General features: G+C 39.1%; 1 pseudogene; it reads right to left on the bottom strand.

The window, feature by feature from the left end:
• Positions 1-5,427: 5,427 nt before the first annotated feature.
• LOC149138503 (peroxidase P7-like) lies at positions 5,428-6,844 on the bottom strand (annotated as a pseudogene).
• Positions 6,845-22,645: the final 15,801 nt, after the last annotated feature.

Raw genomic sequence — 22,645 nt, forward strand, 5'->3', positions numbered from 1 at the left:
CCTTTTCAAGATACTGCTTCTTCATGATTCCTTCAACTTTTCTTCCTTCTTCCAACTAATGTCTTAATCCAAGAAATTTGTTTTCTTGTTTTTCAAGAGCTTGGAGTAGTTCTTTATTCTTCTTATTTGATTTTTCAAGATCTTCTTTTAGCGAGAGGATCTTAGCTTCAAGACTTTCATAGTAACTGGATCTATCTCTGAGTTTCTTGATTGTTGTGCTCCTTTCATTGACTTCATTTCTTAATCGTGTCACTTCATCCTGTAGCTTTTGACATTGATCTTCATTTTCCTTGAATTGGTTCCTTACCTTGTTTCCTTCCTCTAGTTGAGCTTTTAGTTTGGTAGCTTCTTCTTTGGAGGCACATTCCCTTTTGTCCAATAGATCTTGTTGATCTCTAATTTTGTCTGTAAGCCTTTTAAATTCTGCCTCTATTTGATATCTTTCTTCCTCACCCATAAGAGCAAATTCAGTTGTTTCGCTATCACTTTCATCATCTTCAAATGGATGGAGAAATGTATCACCAGAGGATAATAAATTCATACCTGATAGTTCTTTTGCTTGTTCATCTTCATTCTGAGGTGATTCTGAATATGAAGTGTTTCTTTCACATATTCCCCAATCAATTCTCTCACTGTCATAGTTTCTCTAAGATGTATTCTTTTTCTGAGGAGCTTTCTTCTTTAGCTTCTTTCCCATTGTTCTACGGATCTTCTTCAAGCGATCAAGCTTCTTCCAAAGGACCTGCTCTGATACCAATTGTTCGAAATAATACTGAGAGGGGGGGGGGGGGGTCAATCAGTATTATTCAAGTCAATAATATTTTCTTTTCTTACTCAATTTCATATATGCTACTTCAATGAAGGCAACCCGTGCGTGTACGCAACTGTGTTTAAGGAAACAAGCGTATATCCAGCAAACTAATGATTCTGTTAATTAATCATATGTTGATCTTTAATTTGAGTATCAATACTTTATTTAAACATTAAACAGTAACCATGTGCAGTTAATAACAGAAAGAACCATCACACATAAGCATCACACATGAACACCAAGATGTAAGGTGGAAACCCAATGTGGGTAAAAACGATTTACTGCTGTCATCTCTGTCTTCTTTTAATTATAAGAAAATCTGTTTACAACAACGTACTGGTGTAGACTCATACCAGTACGCAGGCTTCTACCTGTAGAAGGCTACAACCTTCTTTTGTTCTCCAGCTTCTACTGGAAGGGAGCTACAACTCCCTAGCTCTTGTACTAGCCAATATATTTACTAGTACGTAGGTGCCGACCTACAGAAGGCTATGACCTTTTTTCTTCCTCGAGGTACCACGTTTCATAAATTTCCAGACTAGATACTCTTGGAACACAACATCATAATTTGAAGACCAGGTTTCATCCAATTTTCATACTGGACCCATCAACAACATTGAAGCTCAAAATCAATCACCACTGTAATACAACTATTGCATTACCCATTCATTGAATACTCAATCATTACTTTCTGAATCACCCAATAGCTTAATCATTGAAACCCTATCATCAAAAATTAGTCACCAAAACACAGAGCAAAACCCAGAACTCTACAACAATATTCAGAGCCAACCGTATCATCAAAAACCATGCATTAAAGTGTGTACGCTACTTGGAAGAGCTAAACCAGTGTGTATACGCAACTTCACCAAAGCGAACCAGCGTATATGTCATCAGATACTTACTTATAACTTCGTTGCACTTCTTAACTTCAGACATACCCAGATCATTACATACAAAAGGATAATACGTGTGTTAGCAACCAGATCTAGTCCATCAGATCACATAAAGATAAGTCACTATGATCTTGATCCATTATTAGATCTCATTCATCAACCAATCTGAAAATGCAGAATACTGTCACCAGTAAACAGTCACCAAAACTCAGAACTTTGCATTAACAACCAGAACCACATGTAACTTCAAACATCATAGTTCATATGGTATATGCTACTTAGATGAGTCTAACCTGCGTGTATACGCGCTTTTATCAAAGTCGACCTGCATATACTTCTGTAAATATTCGTTCATAATTTTGTAGCTATTCCAAACTTCAGTTATCCCGAGATCATAATATTTACACAACATCACAAGCATTAGTATACAAATCTAGAAAAAGCATGATCAAACCATATAGAGATGATTCATTCCAAGCCATAAGATCCTTATCCATCATTAGATCTTGTCCTCCATCAACCGTTGAGATTCCTCCTTGGCTCAGATCAAGCAAAGCATCATAAACCCATAACCTGCATACTAGATCTCACACTTCATCAGATATTCAATCCTTGCACACTTGCAATTTGGCCTAATGATCTTCTTCTCCTTGTATAGGTTTAGGCCTCTCTCAATATGATGGTCCAAAACCATGTAGGACCAATACCTTGGACCCAATACCTGGGGTCAATACCTCAGACCAAATACCATGGACCAATACCAAAATACCATGGTCCAAATACCACAGAAAAAAACATAGTTTTCTGACATGTACGTGCCTTTCCTTCTATGAAAGTGCGTGTGTACATTGTACGCGTCTTTGTATATAGTGAACCTGCGTGTATACGCGACTTGGTATATAGTGAACTTGCGTAAACCTTTTCGTATACACGACTTTGTATATAGTGAACTTGTGTGTATACGCGACTTGGTATATAGTGAACCTTCATATACCTTTCTTTCTTCATTCCTGTTGTTTACCTGCTATACTATGATGTTTCATCTGAGAGAGATGCCTTCTGAACTAATTCCTTGAAGCTGCCCTGCATTTCATCACATCTATAAATACTATTGTCATGCATTCTGTCACATCTGATATCTCTTCTATAGATTCATCTAGTTACCATGTACAAGTGAGTTGTTCTACTACAAGTGGGTTGCCATCAAGTACAACACATTCATCATAATGGCAACAAGATCCTGTTGGAGCAATTGTGGTAAGAAGTTCTTTGACCTTTTGCTTTAGAGTTCATAGTTTGCAACTTTTCACATGTTATGCTTATCTATTTTGTTGAGTGTGCGCCATGGTTTCTTGGCACTGGGCACTGAAGAGTAGTTTGTCTCCCATTATGTCATCCTCTCCTTTTTATAATAACATCCACTTGTTTAATAAGAAACTTGTGGTTTTTTTCATTATCATGATATATCTTTGCATTTAGTAGCAACATAGATGACATTTTTAGCACATGTTCTCTGTCATCAGTACTCTTCACTGTCATAAACAATGGCTGGTGTGGAAATCCCAAGCCATAGAGGGCCCCAGATAATTGTGGGGCTAGGATGGAGCCATGAATCTATCCAGCATAAAATGCAAAGGAAAAACATATTCTAGGTCTATTAACTTTTAAGTAGAGAGAACTGATTGCAAAGGTGCAAGAGCATATATCCACTCCATTTCATTTCTTGTGCTTTGATAATGACTCAATCACAGATTGTGGATTCATAAATCATGATTCTTTTTGTTTTACATTTGGAAATCAAGACATTTTGTTATAGAATTTTAAATGGGTGCTTATACACATTCACAAATCATGATTCTTTTTGTTTTACGTTTGGAAATCAAGACATTTTGTTATAGAATTTTATATGGGTGCATATACACAATAATAGACACATACATGAGTGCAGAAGAAGATGAAGAAAAATAAGTCTTAACATGGAATGAAATCCCAACACAGGGATATGCCATTGTAGCAAGATAGCCTGTATACATGAACATTTAATTGTATACTAATATAAGAGTTTGAATTTTTTTGCTAGAGATATAATCCTCCTCTCTTTTCACCTTTTGGTTGATAGATTTAGTAAGTTAAAAATATGGTTTGCATGATTATAGTTTTTATAAAGATTATAGATCATCTGTCAATTTTTTTTTTTTTTAAATCAATGGCTATAAATGTAGTTTTCAAGATTTCCATAACTCATCACGTAATTCTTTAAAGTGTGCTAGCTCAATGGAAAACTTTAAAGTGTGCTAGCTCAATGGAAGAGCGCCTACCTTACAAACAAGAGGTTGGTGGTTTGATTCCACTGTGTGCTAACATGAATTAATCAACGATTTTGTAGTTTATTTTTAATTAAATGTTTTTAATATCGATTTATTTCAATGGTGAGATATTTCTGGATTCATTGTTTTATATTGTCTCTAGAGAGACAAAAGTGATCTTTAAATAAACTTTTATTGTTTAGTATTAAAGACATACTATCTCTAATCAGAGTGTTGTCTCTAGAGAGACAAAAATGAAATTGTATCCTAAGAGACAATTTTTTAAGAAAATAATTTTTGAGACACTGGCTTAAAGACAATATTTAAGATAATACACAAGAATTTTTTTGTCTCAAGTTAAAACAATTTACCCAAAAATTGTCTCAAATATTGTCTTAAAACCCCCCTTTACGTAGTAGTGATCAAATCTCCATTCACGAAGATGCCAAAAGCATCATTTACTGAGTCAGAAACCACAATTCTTTCAACCCCTATCCTTTTCAACTAGATAAGGCATATTAGGAGATTGGCAATCAACTTTCAGAACATATCTTATTCACACATATAGAAAGAGAAAAGCCAAGTGGCAAACCTTCTCTCAAAAAGCAGTATTCACTCCTAACCAGGGAAGTTTTACTTTACAACTTTCACATATGGCGTGCTCTTGAACTCTGGGTCCTTCACTTCTTAAACTCCGGGTCCTTCACTTCTTAGGAGAGTCTCTGTTATTGCTCTCTAGATCCTTCACTTCTTAGTATAGTCTTTGTTATTGCTCTCTAAATACATCCAACTGTGCATTTTTGTACTGTGCAATTTTGAATCAAACTTACTCTGTGCAGACAATACTGTAACCAGCACTCTCTCAGTTATAATGGAGTAAAGTAGAATATTATAGATAAGAATACATAGACAAATCAACAGAAGATTGTATAAGGAATGCTTTCAGAATGTACTCTCATTTTTTGTTAATAAATCTAGGGACATGTAAAACGTTGACTTTAGCATGCAATTTTTTTGCAGCTCTGGAATCTCCAACCAAAAAGAATAAACTAATTAGCATTTAGACATCAATTAACCAAAAAGAATAATCCAATTAGCATTTAGACATCATTTCGATTTTCAAATTCAAATTTGAAGAAATAGAATATGTACATCTTCATGTATTTACTTGTAAGTACAAATTCAAAAAATAAAATATATACATCTTAAACAAGAAAATAAATTTTAATATTAAATTATTATTAAAATTCTTCTAATTAAAAGAAACACCCTATATCTTCTCTCCTGTGTAACACTAATAAAGTACCAAGTTGTATAATTGTAACCTATGCCTAATCGAATACTTCTATTACAAATTACGAGGCATTATCGATGAAACTCATCCTACTAAACAGACACTTCACCAGTTGGTTGGTTAGTTAGGCTTCCTGCAATTCCTGCGGATCTCTCCGCTTGTGTCCGCAAGAAGTTTGAAGTTTCCCATCTTAACCATGGCAGCAACAAATTGCGAGAAGAAGGTGGTCTGGTTGGAGCTGTAGGTGGTCACCTGTGAATCAGTGGAGCCTCCGTTGAAGAGTTGTTGATCAGAGTGGAGAAGTACTTTCTTGCATTTCAGATTGATGTAGTAGTTGTTGTCAAAGACAGTGGGAGTCACATAATCCAAGGGCGACAGGTTGTTGTCTCCAGAGCCTGTGGTTCTTGGACACCTCGAACTCAACAAAGTGGAGTACATACTGTCTATATCTGTGTCGTTGTAAATATGGTCTCTAAAACTTACGCACCGCGCTTGCCCTATAGTATGACCACCTGTACAATGAATATATTTTCACATCAGCTCAAAACCACCCATCAATATATACAGTGATGTACAGTCATTAATTCTTCATGCTTTTTTATGATTAATTGTATCTTTGTTTTTTGAAGAGATATATCTTCATCTAAATATCATAAATGAAAAATAATATACCTACTCATCATAAATGAAAAATAGAAACAATATTATGATTACCAGATAGTGTGACCATTTCCTTTTTGGAGAGGCCCTGTGCTTGGAATAATGAAATGAGGTTGCTCAGATTGGAAGTGGGAGGCAGAATGTTAGTGTTTGCACCGCTAAAGTTCGCTGTTGTCGAGTCTCGCCGACCCAACCTCACAGCCCACCAAGGTCCACCCAGTTGTCAGGTAAATTTTTGACAGACATACTAAATATTAAATGAAATGACCAGATTATTGTAGATTTTAGAAGCGATTCATACAGAAATAATAACATGGCGGAGCAAGGTTAATCGGGGTTACTTCAACAACAGAATCACGAGCAGCAATGGCTATCATATCTGCGCATGGCACAACACCACTGCACGCATTTTTGAGTTGGTTCTTTATGGTATCGATCACCTCAAAGCCCCTTGCCGAATTGTTATTGGGATTGGCGTACTTCTCGCTAGTGAAGGTCGTGGAATTTTCCAACAGGACGGACCCATCACAGCCCTGGAACAAGCAATGAGAGAGTGTTCATGAGTTGCCTCTAAATCAAAATATCACCATGAATAACCGTTGTCAAGCTGGTTCAATCAATAATAATAATATGAATTGTTTGTTGCCCTTACATTAACGAAGCAGTCGTGGAATTGAAGGCGGAGAAGCGACGCCCCCATGCGTTTCTCTTTGGCAACCGCCTACTTCACCGCGGCTTGCACTATTGACAGCGTCGTCGGACAAGACTTGGCATAAAAGGTGGGGCTTAGTTTCAGGCCAGCCGTGGCATCAGTGATCGAAGACATAATAAACACCATTAAAGCAGTACGCGCAAAACTCTTCATCAAAGCAGCCATTTTTTGTTATGGAATAAGCTCTCCAATGGCAACCTATTTGCGAATTCGCAGCGTTGCAGGGATGTTATGGGAGATATGTGAAGCCCAATTTATAAGTGCAGATGTTGGAATGTGAGGGGAAAATACATGAGGAGGGGAAAATAAAAATTCAGTCTTGTTGGAACTACTACACACCTACCTGCGGACTCTTAGTTAGAGGATGGGACTACATGCAAAATTCCTTCTGCATGATTTACTCTTTGATTTGCTCCTTCTTTAACTCCACAACTGGTTAGTTCTTCTACATGATTTACTCCCTGATTTGCTCCTTATTTAACTCTGCAACTGGTTAGTTCTTCTGCATGATTTACTCCCTGATTTGCTCCTTCTTGCACTCCGCAATTGGCTAGTTCTCTCCGGAACTTGTTGTAGGTGTTGAGTCTTCTCATTGATCACCACTATGGTGCATTACCTTGGGATCTTCACCCAGTAATGCTATATCATGAGCATTGTAACCTATTTTCTAATATATCATTCTTTTGTTCTTTCGATTTTTTTTTAGTGTTTTTTCTCTGCAAAGCTGTGTGTTCAACCTTTACTAGCTAAATCCATCTGTGCAGGTTTTCTAACACATTTACATGGTATCAGAGCCGACAGGTTGCTAGATAAAAGGTATACCATCAATTTATTTTGCAGTTATTACAGCTTGGAGATCGAAGATCGACAGAAAAATGGAGTTTCCCAAAGCATCGATCCTAACACCGTACAACTATCATGAATGGAAGGACAAAATGGCTCAATACCTTCATCAAAAAGGGTTGTACAAGATTACCATGGCTACAGAAGTGAAACCCACTTCAGCCATAGAGAAATCCAGGTACCTCAACCGCATGGATGAGGCCCACGGATCCATATGCATGTGAATATCCCTAGAGTTGTAGTTTCATCTATCTACCTGCAATACTCCCAATGAGATTTGGAAAATGGTTGAAGAACTCTACGGGAAACAGGATGAGATGAAAGGACATCTGCTCGAAGTGGTGTTGTTGTCATTGGATCCATGGAACTATGACAGAATTCAAGACTTCTTCACCAAATATAATGATCTATTGTTGCAACTCAAGGATTGTGGAATTGACAAATCCAAGGAGGAGAGTCACCAAGTTCTCTCTATTATGTCAAAGCTCAGACCAGAATACTCTATCTTCGTAGGTAAATCCTACACTATGCCTTCTCTCAAAGAGTTCATGGAGTTCCTTAATTTTGAGCAAGATAAACTCATTGGCATTGGGAAAATCAAACCTCCAAAAGCACATGCACTTGCTGTGCATGATGGATGTCATAATAAAAATCACAAATCTGATTCAAATTAGAAAAATCAGCAGCAAAAAGACAAGGAAAAAGCGCATTCCCATCCAAAGAAGGAAAGGTACACCAAGCCCTTCAATGAATCCTCTGGCTTGAGAAATGAGAAAGGGAAGAAAGGAAACAGATGCACCTACTGTCAAAGAGTATTCCATCTAAAATCCTCTTGCATGAAGAAACAAATTGACCAATTGGAAGAAATCCTTCAGAAGCACAACCTTGGGGACCACATCCATCACGGCGCCAAGAAGAAAACTGAGAATCCGCCACATGGAAAAGGTAACAATTTTCATGCTTTAGTTGCAATTAATTATTCCCCTAATGCATGGATTATAGATTCTAGTGCATCACATCATATGGCTGCTGCAAAGGAAGTCTATTCCTCTTTGGATGCATGTAAAGGACCTCCCATCCTCATGGGAGATGACTCACCTATTGAGGTCAACGGAAAAGGTAGAGTGGAACTATTACACGGAAGCTTTGAAGACGTGCTTCATGTTCCAAAAATTTCGGTAAACCTGCTTTCAGTTTATCAGATCACTCATTCCGGCACCAGAAAGAGAGTGCAATTCACTCCAGATGCAGTGAACATATATGACCTACATAGCAGCTCCAAAATTGCAATCGGTGAGCTAAATAATGGAGCCAGACTGTATACATTTTCTGAATTTATTGAACCTAAATCCTCCTTATTGCTTACACATGCTGATGATGGTAGCAGGCTTTGACACGAGAGGTTTGGTCACTTAAATTACAGGTATATGCAGCAGCTAAGCAAGAATGAGATGGTGGAAGGCTTGCCAAATATCAATTTCTCCAAAGGAGTTTGTGAAGGGTGTGTCCTTGGCAAACATCCTAGAGAAAAGTTTGACATTGGCAAGACTCACAGAGCATCCTCTCCTCTAGATCTGATCCATAGTGATCTCATGGGGCCTTTTCCTCATCCTTCCATCAAAAAAGCAAGGTATGTGCTTACATTTATTGATGATTTCTCACGGTATACTTGGGTGTATCTTCTCAGGGCCAAATCTGAAGTTTTTGTGCACTTTTAAGATTTCAAAGCATTAGTTGAGACATAGTCAGAGAGAAAGATCAAAGCCCTCCGTACAGACAATGGGGGGGAATATGTTAACAAAGCACTTCAGAACCTTTGCCTTCATTCCGGCATATAGTTGCAGTACACAGTTCTATACACTCCGCAACAGAACAGAGTTGCTGAGAGAAAGAACCGATCTCTCAAAGAGATGGCTTCCTGCATGTTGCATGCTAAGTCACTACCTCATAAGATATGGGCCGAAGCACTTAATCGTGCTAACTACATCCAGAACAGATCTTCTAATAGGTCTGTCAAGGATCAGACCCCCTTTGAGGCTTGGAGCGGAACTAAACTAGAGGTCACCCACTTCCGTGTTTTCTGCTCTAGAGCATGGGCTAGGATCCCCTCTGAAAAGAGGAAAGCTCTTGATCCAGAGAGCATTGAGTGCATCTTTGTTTGATACCCTGATGGTGTGAAGGGATACCGACTCCTGATTTCCTCTACGGACAAGCTCATCATTGAGCGAAGTGTCAAATTTGAGGAAAGTCTCTCACATGCACCTCAAGTGCCACATGCAGACACCTTTTATCTACCTCATGTCTGAGATGATGAGTCAGTACACTCAGATGCAGATACAGAGCATGCAGATGTTGCGGTAGAGCATCCAGATGCAGAGACAGAGTCCAAGACCAGATCGGGCTTCCAACAGTGAATCATATTCCCCTGTCATAAATCAGAGAACAAGGAGCTTATGTGAGATATATGCACAAGACCACCCAGCTGCTATAAATGGTCTTGTGGGGGATAATTCTGATCTGCAAAGGACAAGTTCAGAGTTTATTGAGCCTCCTCTTGCCCTCACTACCACTGAACCATTGCCATCCTAGAATTGTCATTTGGTTCAGTCTTCTGATCCGCAGTGTTATGCTGAGGCTGCTGGGCATCCATCTTGGGAGTCCACCATGGAGGAGGAGTATAACTCCCTCCTCAAGAACCAGACTTGGGATCTGGTCCCCCTTCCTTCAGGAAGGAAACTTGTCTGATGCAAATGGGTCTACAGGACCAAGAGTGTTGCAGATGGGCAAATCATCAAATGGAAAGTGAGGCTAGTAGCTAAAGGCTTCCAACAAGTGCATGGCATTGATTATGATGAGACCTTTGCTCCAGTAGCAAAGATGGATTCCATATGCCTTACACTTGCCATTGCAGCTGCCCAGAGATGGGAAGTACATCAAATGGATGTGAAGAATGTCTTTCTTCACGGAGACCTATCAGAGGAGATTTACATGGAGCAGCCACATGGTTTCATTCAGGATTCATCTTTGGTCTGCAGACTGAAGAAATCTCTCTACAGCCTTAAGCAAGCCCCGAGGGCTTGGTATGCGAAGATGGATTCTTTTCTCTTATCACAAAACTTTGAAAGATGTAAATCTGATCCGAATGTTTACATGCTCAAGACACATGATTCTCTTCTTATCTTAGTTTTGTATGTGGATGATCTCCTGATCACCGGCAGCTCGGCTTCAGCCATTGCTAAAGTCAAGAGGGCCTTGCATGATAGGTTCTTGATGATGGACATGGGTCCATTACACTTCTTTCTTGGTCTTCAGATTAGCTAAGATGCCACAGGCATCAAACTCTCTCAGGCTAAGTATGCATGGGATCTCCTCGAGAGATTTCGCATGACTGACTGCAAGCCAGCACCAACTCTTTTTTTGTCTGGGGTCCGCTTTGAGGATGGAGGTGACACTCCATTAGTTGACAGCACTCTCTACTGACAGCTAGTGGGGAGCTTATTGTACCTCACCCACTCCAAACCAGATCTCTCATATGCAATAGGGGCAGTTTCCAGATACATGCAGGAGTCGCATGAGCTACATTGGAATGCTACCAAGCGCATCCTCCGATATGTGCAAGGCACCATCACCTTCAAGATTCACTATGCAGCAGGCACTGCATTGAATCTCCTTGGCTTCATAGATTCTAATTGGGTGGGAGATGGCATTGATCGCAAGTCCACCTCCAGATATTCACTCAGTCTAGGATCTGGCCCTATTTGTTGGTCGAGCAAGAAGCAGGCTGCTATTGCTCTCTCTTCAGCTAAGGCCGAGTAAAAAGGAGTAGTCAACATCACCATTCAGGCTCTATGGCTACAACAATTCCTCACTGAGTTGGGCGTCTAGTTCCACTAGCCCATTGTCATCTGGTGTGACAACCAGAGCACTCTCAAATTTTGTAGGGATTGAGTATATTGACAACGGACGAAGCACATAGAGATCCATATGTAGTACATTAGAGACTTAGTACATGATCGGGTCATTGATTTGCAGTTCTGTCCTTCAGCAGAACAAACTGTAGACATCTTCACCAAGACATTCACTGAGCAGAAGTTTCGCTCTCTATGCGATCGTCTTGGAGTGAAGGACACAGTTGCTTAGAAGCTGTCTTTTCTTCCTCTTTTCTTTTGATTACATTGTATTTTGAGGGGGGGGTTTTCCCACGAGGTTTTCCCTCTTTCCTCAATTTTAGTACAAGTTGCACTGTCTTTTGGGTGACCTTTGGCCTTAGTTGCCAGGGCCCATTTTCTATTTTTCCCCATAATGGTGTTCAGGGGGGTTGTTGGAACTATTACACACCTACATGCGGACCCTTAGTTAGAGCATGGGACTACATGCAAGATTCCTTCTGCATGATTTACTCCTTGATTTTCTCCTTCCTTAACTCTGCAACTGGTTAGTTCTTCTGCATGATTTACTCCCTGATTTGCTCCTTCTTTAACTCCGCAACTGGTTAGTTCTTCTGCATGATTTACTCCCTGATTTGCTCTTTCTTTCACTCCGCAACTGGCTAGTTCTCTCCGGAACTTGTTGTAGATGTTGAGTCTATGATCACCACTATGGTGCATTACGTTGGGATCTTCACCCAGTAATGCTATATCATGAGCATTGTAACCTATTTTCTAATGAATCATTCTTTTGTTCTTTCGATTTTCTTTTAGTCTTTTTTTCTCTGCAAAGCTGTGTGTTCAACCTTTACTAGCTAGATCCATCTGTGCAGGTTTTCTAACACATTTACAAGTCTAACACATTTGTTGGATAATTTATTTGTTTAAATTCAAGGATGGACATATACAGCAACACGTATAAGGATTCAATATTGATCAAAAATGCTTATTGCTGGATAATATACTTACTTAAATTAATGATGTACATATACAACCACAATCATTAATGGATCATAGTTGCCTTGGTATAGAGATACATGTTTCTCGTAAAGAAGTTTGACTGTAGCAGTGCTGTGCGAAGCTTCTTTACGACAGTATCAGTGTTGTGCTAAGTTTTCAAACTAGATGGCCCAAACTAGACATTGTGAAAGAAGAGTCTCACAAGGAGCAGTCTCTGTTGCCATTTCCATGATTCCTTAGCTGTCACTTTAGCTTTTGTAATTGCTGCGCTAAACAATCACTTCAGTTTCTATGATTGTTACATCAAAACCTGCGTGTTCACAAAATTGGCCAATCTTTTAGTGCTTTACCTAAAATAAACTCTTCATTCCTTGTGCCTCTATATGATTGAATGTTGATTCTTGTGGTCGAAATTGGAACCTTTCCCACAAGAGATCAACGGTTCTTCATATTCTCCGATGCCATGGCATGAGATAGGGGGAGATACAACTTCATAATCTTCAACCCCATGCCGTGAGATAAGGGGCATTGACATGGCATCTTTTGACGCTTTCATTGCTTCGCTAGTTTGTGTCGTCGGATTGACTCGCTGCACAAATGGATAATCGATGCTTCCCCATTTGGGGATAACATTTGTCTGCTTCGACTAATGCACTTCACTTCGAAAAGGACGTGCAAACCGTAAATTGCAGTGTTTGGTTATTTGTAATTATGGTGTGTGTAAAATTCAATCTTACCAATGTACAATAAAAATGTGAGAAGATTGTTTAGAAGTAGATAGATATATTTTAAAAAGTAGTATGGTAGCTATTTGTGAAAAAATATTTCAATATATTTCTTTAAATAAATATAAATATTAAAAATGGTGTCTGCTTATTGGTAACATTTCTTAACTAAATTATCAAACTAGTTAATATTCTATTTCTTTAAGGTAGAAGTTATACAAGTAAATAGTACCTTCTATAATTTAAGAGAAGTTATTCAGATTTACTTATCTATCCTCGCCCTTCCAGATATACTGAATTAGATTCTTTTGATTATTTGCCTCCCAACCTTGAGACCAACATTGCTCCACCTAAGGTCGCTCCCCGAGCTCAGGGTATTCTCTTCAAGATTTTCTGCTCTTGAATGTAGCAGTTATATGGTCTTAACTAGACATAGCCAAGGTAGCACTGTCTATCCCTATAGCACAGTCCATCTCACAGCTTTCCTCTTTTCGTCCAGGTCTTACATGCCCCCCATCCTCTTGATTCCTGGAATAAATCATCCTTCTCGAAGTAGTTAGGGCTAGGGTAACTACCCAACCTACCTATTTGAGAATAAACTGTCTGAGAATAAATTGTCATCCTTAGATAACCTATTCTCACTTAAATTAAACCAATTAATTATTGCCAAGATTCTAACAATTCACAGAGAGGCCCGGATACTTCTCTTTCTTTTTTCGCTGAGCGAGCGCAAGGCCGCGTTGCTGCAACCCTAGCCGCACCCGGCTGATCTCTCTCTTCTTCGCGCGGTCTTCTCCTCTATGGAGCTCGGAGGTGGCCCTGAGGCCCCTCCTCCCTCGCCTCCGGAGCTCGAAGCCTTCAGATCCCTCATAGCAGCTGCTGGGAAACGACAGACCTCTAGTTCACAACAAAAGTTCGTAAAAAAATTGGAAAGCATCCCCACGGTGACCTTGCCTGTGGAGGAAACTTGCAGAACAGCGTTGAACCTAGTAGAAAGAGGCCTCATCGACCATTTTACAGGGCTATGGCCATCCCCGAAAGCAGTTGAAGAATGGGTTAAACGAAACTGGATACCACTGGTTAATGAAGGAATAAAAAGTCACTTTGTAGGCAAAGGGTTCTTCGTTTTCGTGTTTGATAACGTAGACGACAGAAGCCTGATCTTCATAAATGCGCCATATTTTATGGGTCCCCAAGGCCTTTAGAATAAATGGTCTCCAGACTTTGATCTAGCATAAGATGTGCCCACGGCTGTACCTGTTTGAGTGCAACTCCCGCACCTTCCCCTTCATTGCTGGAGTCAGAACTCGCTACAATCCATTGGCAATGCCCTAGGAAGACACATAGATCAGGCATGGAGGAAGGATCAATACTCCTGCGCCCGCATCTGTGTAGAGGTCGATCTGGAAGTCGGGCTACCTGAAGTAATCAAACTCTCGGTGGCGGACTAGACACACATCCAAGAGCACGACTATGAACAATTACCCTTTAAGTGTTGACACTGTCACGAATACGGGCATTTCGCAAGATACTGCAAAAAAATATGAGGAGGCATCAGAGAAAGAAAAAGGAGAACAATGGAAACAAGCAAAGAAAACAACAAGTAGCAGGCAGAACAACAAAAATAAAGCTAAAGAGACAGAGAATAAAGCAGGGCAAGAAAGTGCAAGCAATCAAAACACTGGAAGCAGGGAAACCATTAGCATCGTGGAGGACAAAAATCCCTTTGAATCTCTCAAGCCACCTCTAGATCCTCCAGAGACAGAGCGAGAAGATCTTCCTCAGCTGAACAATACCGACACTTTAGAGCCAGGTAATAATCCAAACCTAACCCCAAGTAATACTTCCTCTCCTTCTTATGCTGATATAATCAAACAAAAGAAGAAAAACACAGAAAACACGGGCTCATCAGATGATGAGACCTTTGAAAGGCCATCAAAAAGAGTTGGAAGAAGATCAAACAAGGAAACCAGGGAAGAAGAGTCAGAAAGGCAAAAAACCCTTGGCAGTCAAGCTACCATTGAGATGACCCTGGGGAGGAATACTAGACCAAGGGCCCCCAAGGGAGGATGGCCTACCCCAACAAGTGGTAAATGATGCAGCTGGTCTCTTGGAACTGCAGGGGTTTGGGTAATCCCACTAAGGCAGAGGCCATTAAAGATTTATTGAAAATGGAACCCACAGACATTCTCATGCTCCAAGAGACAAAAGTAGAAGGGGAGATCCTTCTAAATACTAGTAACACAAAATGGAAATTCGATTCTAGAAAGGTTGTTAGTGCTAGAGGCACGACTGGAGGAATAGGCACATTCTGGTCAAAAAACTTCTTTTCTTTAGAGAGATCCTTTGAGACCCAACATTGGATATACACTGAATTGCATCACACAGCAAGCAATCTCAACCTAGCTTTTTTTAACATGTATGTCCCTGTACACTATGATGAAAAGAAAGAGTGTTGGAAGACACTCTCGGACTTTCTAGACCGTATTAATCCTATGAATATAGTTATAGGAGGCGACCTGAACATAATTCTAGATTCTAAAGAGAAGAGAGGAGGGACCTTCTCAAGAGACCCTTTTCTCACCACAGTGGAGAATCTGATTCTACAGTGGGACCTAGTAGACTTCAAGCCAGTGAAAGGAGAATACACCTGGACCAACAACAGAACAGGAGAAAACCACATAGCAGCAAGGCTGGACAGATTCCTCATCAGCAGCTCTATAATGATGGAAAAAAGAATAGTCACCAACAAGATTCTTCCAAAACTCACCTCGGACCACAAACCAATTCTCCTCTGCCTGAAAGATGAAGAAGACCTAGGTCCCCTCCCCTTTCGCTTCAGTCCTCTCTGGGCAGAAAGAGAAGGGTTCTTTGAAACAGTTCAAACAGCTTGGAGAATAGATGTTTCAGGCTCCCCAAGCTATGTGTGGGAGCAAAAAATGAAAAATGCAAAGAAGGCCCTAAAAGAATGGATAAAGAAACCTATGAATACCCCCACCAGTCAGAGGAAAGAGGCTGTCATTCAGCTGGAAGAAATGCAATTTGAATTGGAAGAGAAAGATATTTACCCCATGGATTTAGACAAAGAAAAATCTGCACAAAGGAAAACATATTGCTCCTTCAGAAGCGAGGAAGAGTACTGGCGCTTAAAGTCCCGCAGTTTGTGGCTTAAAGCTGGGGATAGAAACACCACATATTTCCATAGACAGTATAGGGCTCGACTTTCCCGAAATCATATAGCAGAAATCACCACATCTAATGGACAGGTATGTAAAGGATTTGCCCAAATCAAGGAAGCTACAGTGAAACATTTCCAGACTCTTCTTACTACAGAAAGGGATGGGAGCGAGGAGGATATATCAGAGTTCCTCGCAAACATACCAAAGCTAGTCAGCATAGAAGATAATGAAAATCTTATGAGCTCAGTCACGGAAGAAGAGATTTCTAATATTGTCTGGTCCATGGAGCCAGACAAAGCACCAGGACCTGATGGATTTTCAATCCACTTTTACAGAATCTGTTGGGAGCTAATCAAACCTGATCTCCTCAGAATGATACGTGGATTTATGAGGAAGGAAAAGGTTGGAGGTGGAATAAATTCCACCTTCCTCGCTTTAATACCCAAGGAAACAAACCCAGGATCATTTGACAGATACAGGTTGATCTCACTCTGCAATTCGTCCTACAAGATAGTGGCCAAACTTCTGGCGAACAGAATCAAGCCTCTCTTGCAAAAGCTCATTTCTCCAGCCCAAGGGGGATTTGTGAAAGGAAGACATATCCTGGACAATGTCATCCAAGTCCAAGAAGCCCTGCACTCGAGCCACTCACGCAAAGAACAAGGTATGCTTATAAAACTGGATATGTGTAATGCTTTTGATAGAGTTAACCGCTCTTTCTTGTACAGGGTTCTCTCATCCTTCGGATTTAACCAGGACTTTATAAACCTAATCAAAGCTTGCCTATAGAAGGTCTTGATAGCCCCAATGGTAAATGGAAGACCAGCAGATTTCTTTTTAGCCACTAGGGGATTGAGGCAGGGCTGCCCCCTTTCACCATTTCTCTACATTCTGATGGCAGACTCCCTGAGCAGAAAGCTGACCTTGGAAAAACAAAATGGCAACATACCTGGGATCAGAATCGTGAAAGGAATTGCCCCAGTGAATCACGCGGTGTTCGCTGACGACTCACTGTTGCTCGGGGGTGCATCTCCAAGAATAGCAAACTTCTTCAGAACCATCCTTAAAAAAATTTGCAGTATCTCTGGAGCGTTAATCAATGAAAGGAAAAGCGTTATCTATGGATGGAATACAGAGCAGCACGCAATTGACAGAATAGCCAGCGATCTAGGCTTTAATGGATATGCAGATTGGGATAAAATCAAATATTTGGGCCTTCCAATAACGATGGGATCCAACAGAAACCATTTGTGAGAGGAGGTGATCTCAAAATTCAAAAAAAAGATTGCTGCGTGGGGTGGCTTTTGGCTTACCATAGGAGGCAAACTCACGCTCATTAGATCAGTTCTCTCGGCACTGCCAACGTTCTAGGCTTCCTTAATGATGGCCCCAAAGCAAATCTCAGACCAAATCTCCAGCCTCATGCGTAACTTCCTATGGAATGGAGGACGAGGAAACGACAACAGATTCCATTTAATAAAATGGGAAACAGCGAAAAGACCATTAGAGGAAGGCGGCCTTCAAATTCGAGATCCCCTGCAAGCAAACTTAGCGTTGGGTTGCAAATTACTGTGGCAACTTATTGCTGAGCCCAATCACCCAGTCAGTCAGATATTAAAGTTTAAATACCTCAAAAACCAGTCAATTAAATCTTTCATTCCGGAGAAAGCCCCAAAAGGAACGCAGGCTTGGAAGCTATGCAGCAAAGGCATCGAATTTTTCAGATCTCACCTGTATAGAATCCCCGGGAATGGCAAAAACACTCTGCTATGGAGAGACAGAGTTATGGGTCATCCCCCTCTGACAGAAAACAATGAAATATCAGAGCTAAGAACTTGGTTACACACAAAAGGAATTCGGAAAATTGAGGACATCTCAGGCTGGGACAGTAAAGGAAATTGGCAGCGCTGGAATTTTCCTAAAGCTCCAGTGCACCTAAATCCCCAGCTAAACGCCCTTATAGAGGCAATTTCAGACTTTTCTCCAGTACATAAAGATGATGAAGATTCCTGGGGATGGGGTAAGACAGGGATGTACACAGCAAGACAAGGATATTTACAGATGCAAAGAAAAAAGGATTCGCCACGTCCGAAATCAGTGTGGAAGCAGGTCTGGGACTGCTTTAGCATCCCTAAGAGCAATTTCTTCTTTTGGACACTGTTTCATAACAAAATCTTGACTGGAGAAAACCTGTGCAGAAGAAACATAGCAGGTCCTCATCGATGTGCTCTTTGCAAAAACGCATTGGAAACCTCTAAACACATGTTTATCAATTGTGAGTATGCGAAGAAGGCCTGGTCTATCTTCCTGACCGGACTGAATGTGAGACCCCCAACACAATGTTCGATTGCAGATATGTTCTCCACTTGGAAAGCCAGTTACCCTCACAATATTGCTGGCAAATCTCTATGGTACAAGGTGTGGATTGCTGCCCCAAAATATGTATGCTGGAAGCTATGGCTAGCCCGGAACGAAATCATCTTCAACCAAAATGAAATCCCTGCAGAAAAAGTGGCAGACCAGGCAAAGAAACTCCTTTTAGAAACTCTGAACCATTCTTCAGTCAAAGATGATAATTCCCTCCGAATAGAAGAAAGGGCATGGCTAGATGACTTCTCTTGCAAGACCAGACCTCCAGCAATCACACAGCCAATGCATAAGGAAAGATGGCAGATTCAAGATCACGTGGACAGATTTCAGCAGTGGAGGAAATCCCAGGGCAAGTGCACTATTTTCTTCGATGGTGCCTCAAAAGGCAATCCAAGTAGGTCAGGAGCAGGAGGGGTAATCTACTATCCAAACAGGGAAAAAGATGACTTCAGTTGGGGACTTGGATTGAAAACCAACAACCAGGCTGAAGCACTCAGTCTTTTAAAAGCTTGCCAATTAGCCAGAAAAGAAAATCCAAGCGAAATCCTAATCTTTGGAGATTTAGAATTGTTAATAAGCAAGAAAGGGCTTAAGGATCCAACGCTAAACAAACAAGCATTAATAAGCAAGAATTGTCATTAATAAGCAAGAAAGGGCTCAAGGATCCAGCGCTAAACAAACAGCTCTCAAGAGTGAGCAGAATTCTGAAGGACTTCTCCTCAGTTCAAATTTTCCACATACTCAGAGAATTAAACAAGGAAGCAGACAGATTGGCAAACATAGGATGTACTCTACAAAATGGAATGATCAGCATAAATGCAGGTGCTTTGAAAATGGCAATTATTCCCTAACCGGGAAAGGAGCTCATGTAAAATCTGTGAATTGTAATGGTTGATTAGGCTTTGCCCAACTTGAATTTTATCAATAAAACACAATCATTTCAGTTAAAAAAAAAGATTCTAACAATTCACTTTTATAAAATTAAAACAAAATTGCTATTTATATCAAAGTTAACCAATATTCAGTTTGTCCAAAAAAATACAGTAAAATAAATATTTACACATATATGGAGGACATCACATATAATGTGTTCCTAGGAAGGTTAGAAGGTATTTTATATATCATGTAGCCTAATGCATTGAATGTGCAGGGCATATATCATATATCAACCACTTTATTTTAAAGGAGAGGTTTGAAATATTTAATTAATTAATTATAATTATTAGGTGGATAGAGAAATTTAATCTTGGCTAAATATTCTAAACTATTGTTAGTGATAGTAACAAATCAAAAGTTGAGATTTATCTCAAAGTAATTATGATGTTTCTTTTCTTTTAATTAAACTATTAATTTAAAAAAAAGATTATATGAAAAATATAAAATGAGTTATGGTTTTTTGGGCATGAAGTATTGATAATCCATAGTATTGTAACAAAGATTATTTATAGGTTAAGAATATCCATGATAAAGTGGGGTGAATATTAAGATTTAAAAATTGTGTTACAAGTTTTTTAGATGTATATATGTTTAATTTATGTATTAATTATTTTTATAATTAATAATAGTTTAAAATAAAATTATCATTTATTTAATTTTTAATTTTTTTCAAAAAATTTGGTAGAGTGGCATGAAATAAATGTTTTGATGTTTATCATAGATTTATGCCTATGTATGGTTATTAGCGATTTAATTTATATGATTGCACTAATTAATATAGTTGTGTTAAGAGATTTACTATTATGTCTTATTCATTTTTTATTCATTTTTAATAAAAACCAAGATAATGATTAACCAAAAAAATTAATTAAAATTATTAATTGAGATTGGAACTGACTAGGCCAGAGATTTTGAAAGGAAAGGATAACGAAGAATGAGTCTGTTTGCGTAACTTCAAAGGGAATAGAGGAGAATGAGTCGTACTTTACACAGTTTTCAAACTGAATGGCCTGTGCCAGACATTGTGAAAGAGGGGGTATGACGAAGCATGAGTTTGTTTTCGTAACTTAGAGACAGTCAAGTCAAGTGATCGATTCCCGTGGAATCTTGGGTTAATCTTCTTCAAAATCATTAGGATGTTAGGGACAAGGAACCATCCGCATAACCAAGGATGTTGAAGTCAAAGAACCATAGTCACCTTCTGAATATGCATTTTGATTATTCTCAAACACGATAGATCCACCACCATTTTGATTATTCTCAAACACGATAGATGCATTTGACATCAACAACACAAAACTTAGCGCGAAGAAAATTTCAATTCAATTTTACGATCCCTCCACGCCCATATTTAACTGCAATGTTTGTCATACAAGACCCTTCATACTCCCCAGATTCGTATCTCTGGTGTTGATTTTTGAAATTTTGAATATGATATTTTTTCACACATAAGAGTTGGTAGGAGATCCACAAATGCTTTGGCAATGCATTTGGAACAATTAGACGACGGCAAAGTCCACCATTGACATCGCTGTTTGTGTAGTCGGATAACTGACGCTTTCATTGCTTCCCTGGCCATTTGTGTCATGGGATTGACTCGCTGCACAAATGGATAATTGATGCTTCTCCATTTTCCAATAACATTTGTCTGTGGTTTTGCCTTACACTAAAATTTGTAGGTGTTTGTAAACATTCCACCAAACCACTAGGATCCTCAGGGTGGAAATTATGGATTCCACAAAGGTGCGGTGATTCTTCCAACAGCTGCCCTCAAACGCAACTCCTGGGAATTGAACCTGGGTCCAAGCTCTGATACCATGAAGAGGTATTCCGTTACACCAAAACCGCAAGTGGTGGTAAACTTTCCAAGCTAGTAACTAGGATCCCCACGATGGAAATCACTGATTCCAGAGAGGTGCTGTGATTCTTCCAACAACTTAACTAATACGCTTCACTTTGAAAAAGATGCACAAACTGAAAATCGATGCTTGACTGTGAAAGGAATGCTCAAACGATAAATTGCATTGTTTTGTTAATTATAATTAGGAGTTGTCTTTAGTGCGACTTTTTGAAGATTCCGGTGCCGAAATCCGGCAGAAAAAATTGAGCTGAAATTTTGATTTGTGTTATTTAAACTCGTTTTTTAACTGCATATTTGGATTCAGCACACTAAAAAACCCCTAAGACACTTTGATTGTGTGAATTACCCATGAAGATTGTGATTTCAATAAATTGCGGCCGGATTTTAGAGAAATTTGACCGGAAAAAGCCACCAGAAAAGCTTCCAAAAAGTCGCACTAAAGACTACACCATTATAATTATGGTATGTGGAAATTTCAATCTTACCCATGGACAATAAAAATATGAGAAAAAGACGCACAAACCCTAAATTTCAGTGTTTTGTTAATTATAATTATGGTACCTGAGAAATTCAATCTTACCAATGGATAACAAAAATGTGAGAAGATTGTTTAGAAGAATATAGTTATATTTTAAAAATGTGAGAAGATGGTTTAGAAGTATATAGATATATTTTAAAAGCAGTTATGTTTGTGAAAAAATAGTTCAATATATTTCTTAAAAAATGTAAATGTTAAAAATGGTGTTATTTTATTTATTTAGTTATTTATTGTTTGAATTGATAATTATTTTAATTTATTATTTATTTTAAATAAAATTATATAATTTTTTATTTATTTTAAATAAAATTATATAATTTTGTGTGAAACATTATTTGCCAATGAAAATTTAGTCATTAATGAAACAAGAGGTCGGAAGTCAGAAACCAAGGGCATGATGGGGATGGGGTCTCCAGTTACACCACAGGATGTGCTTTCATCTCTGATGAATGATGGTACCTTCGACGCTTTCAAATCCAAATTCATCAACCAATTGAATACCAATGTATGTATCTAATTCTTCTTCCGTTGTATTTTCACCTTTCGATCACAGCCGGTTATTGTTTTGGGAATCCACAGTGTGCGCGCTTCATCGATGAATGGCTTTCATGGACTTGCTTAACCTTTT

This window comes from Pinus tabuliformis, chromosome X, assembly GCF_031772625.1.
Source record: "Pinus tabuliformis cultivar Carrire ecotype Pingquan chromosome X, CPIR1, whole genome shotgun sequence".
Lineage (NCBI taxonomy): Eukaryota > Viridiplantae > Streptophyta > Pinopsida > Pinales > Pinaceae > Pinus > Pinus tabuliformis.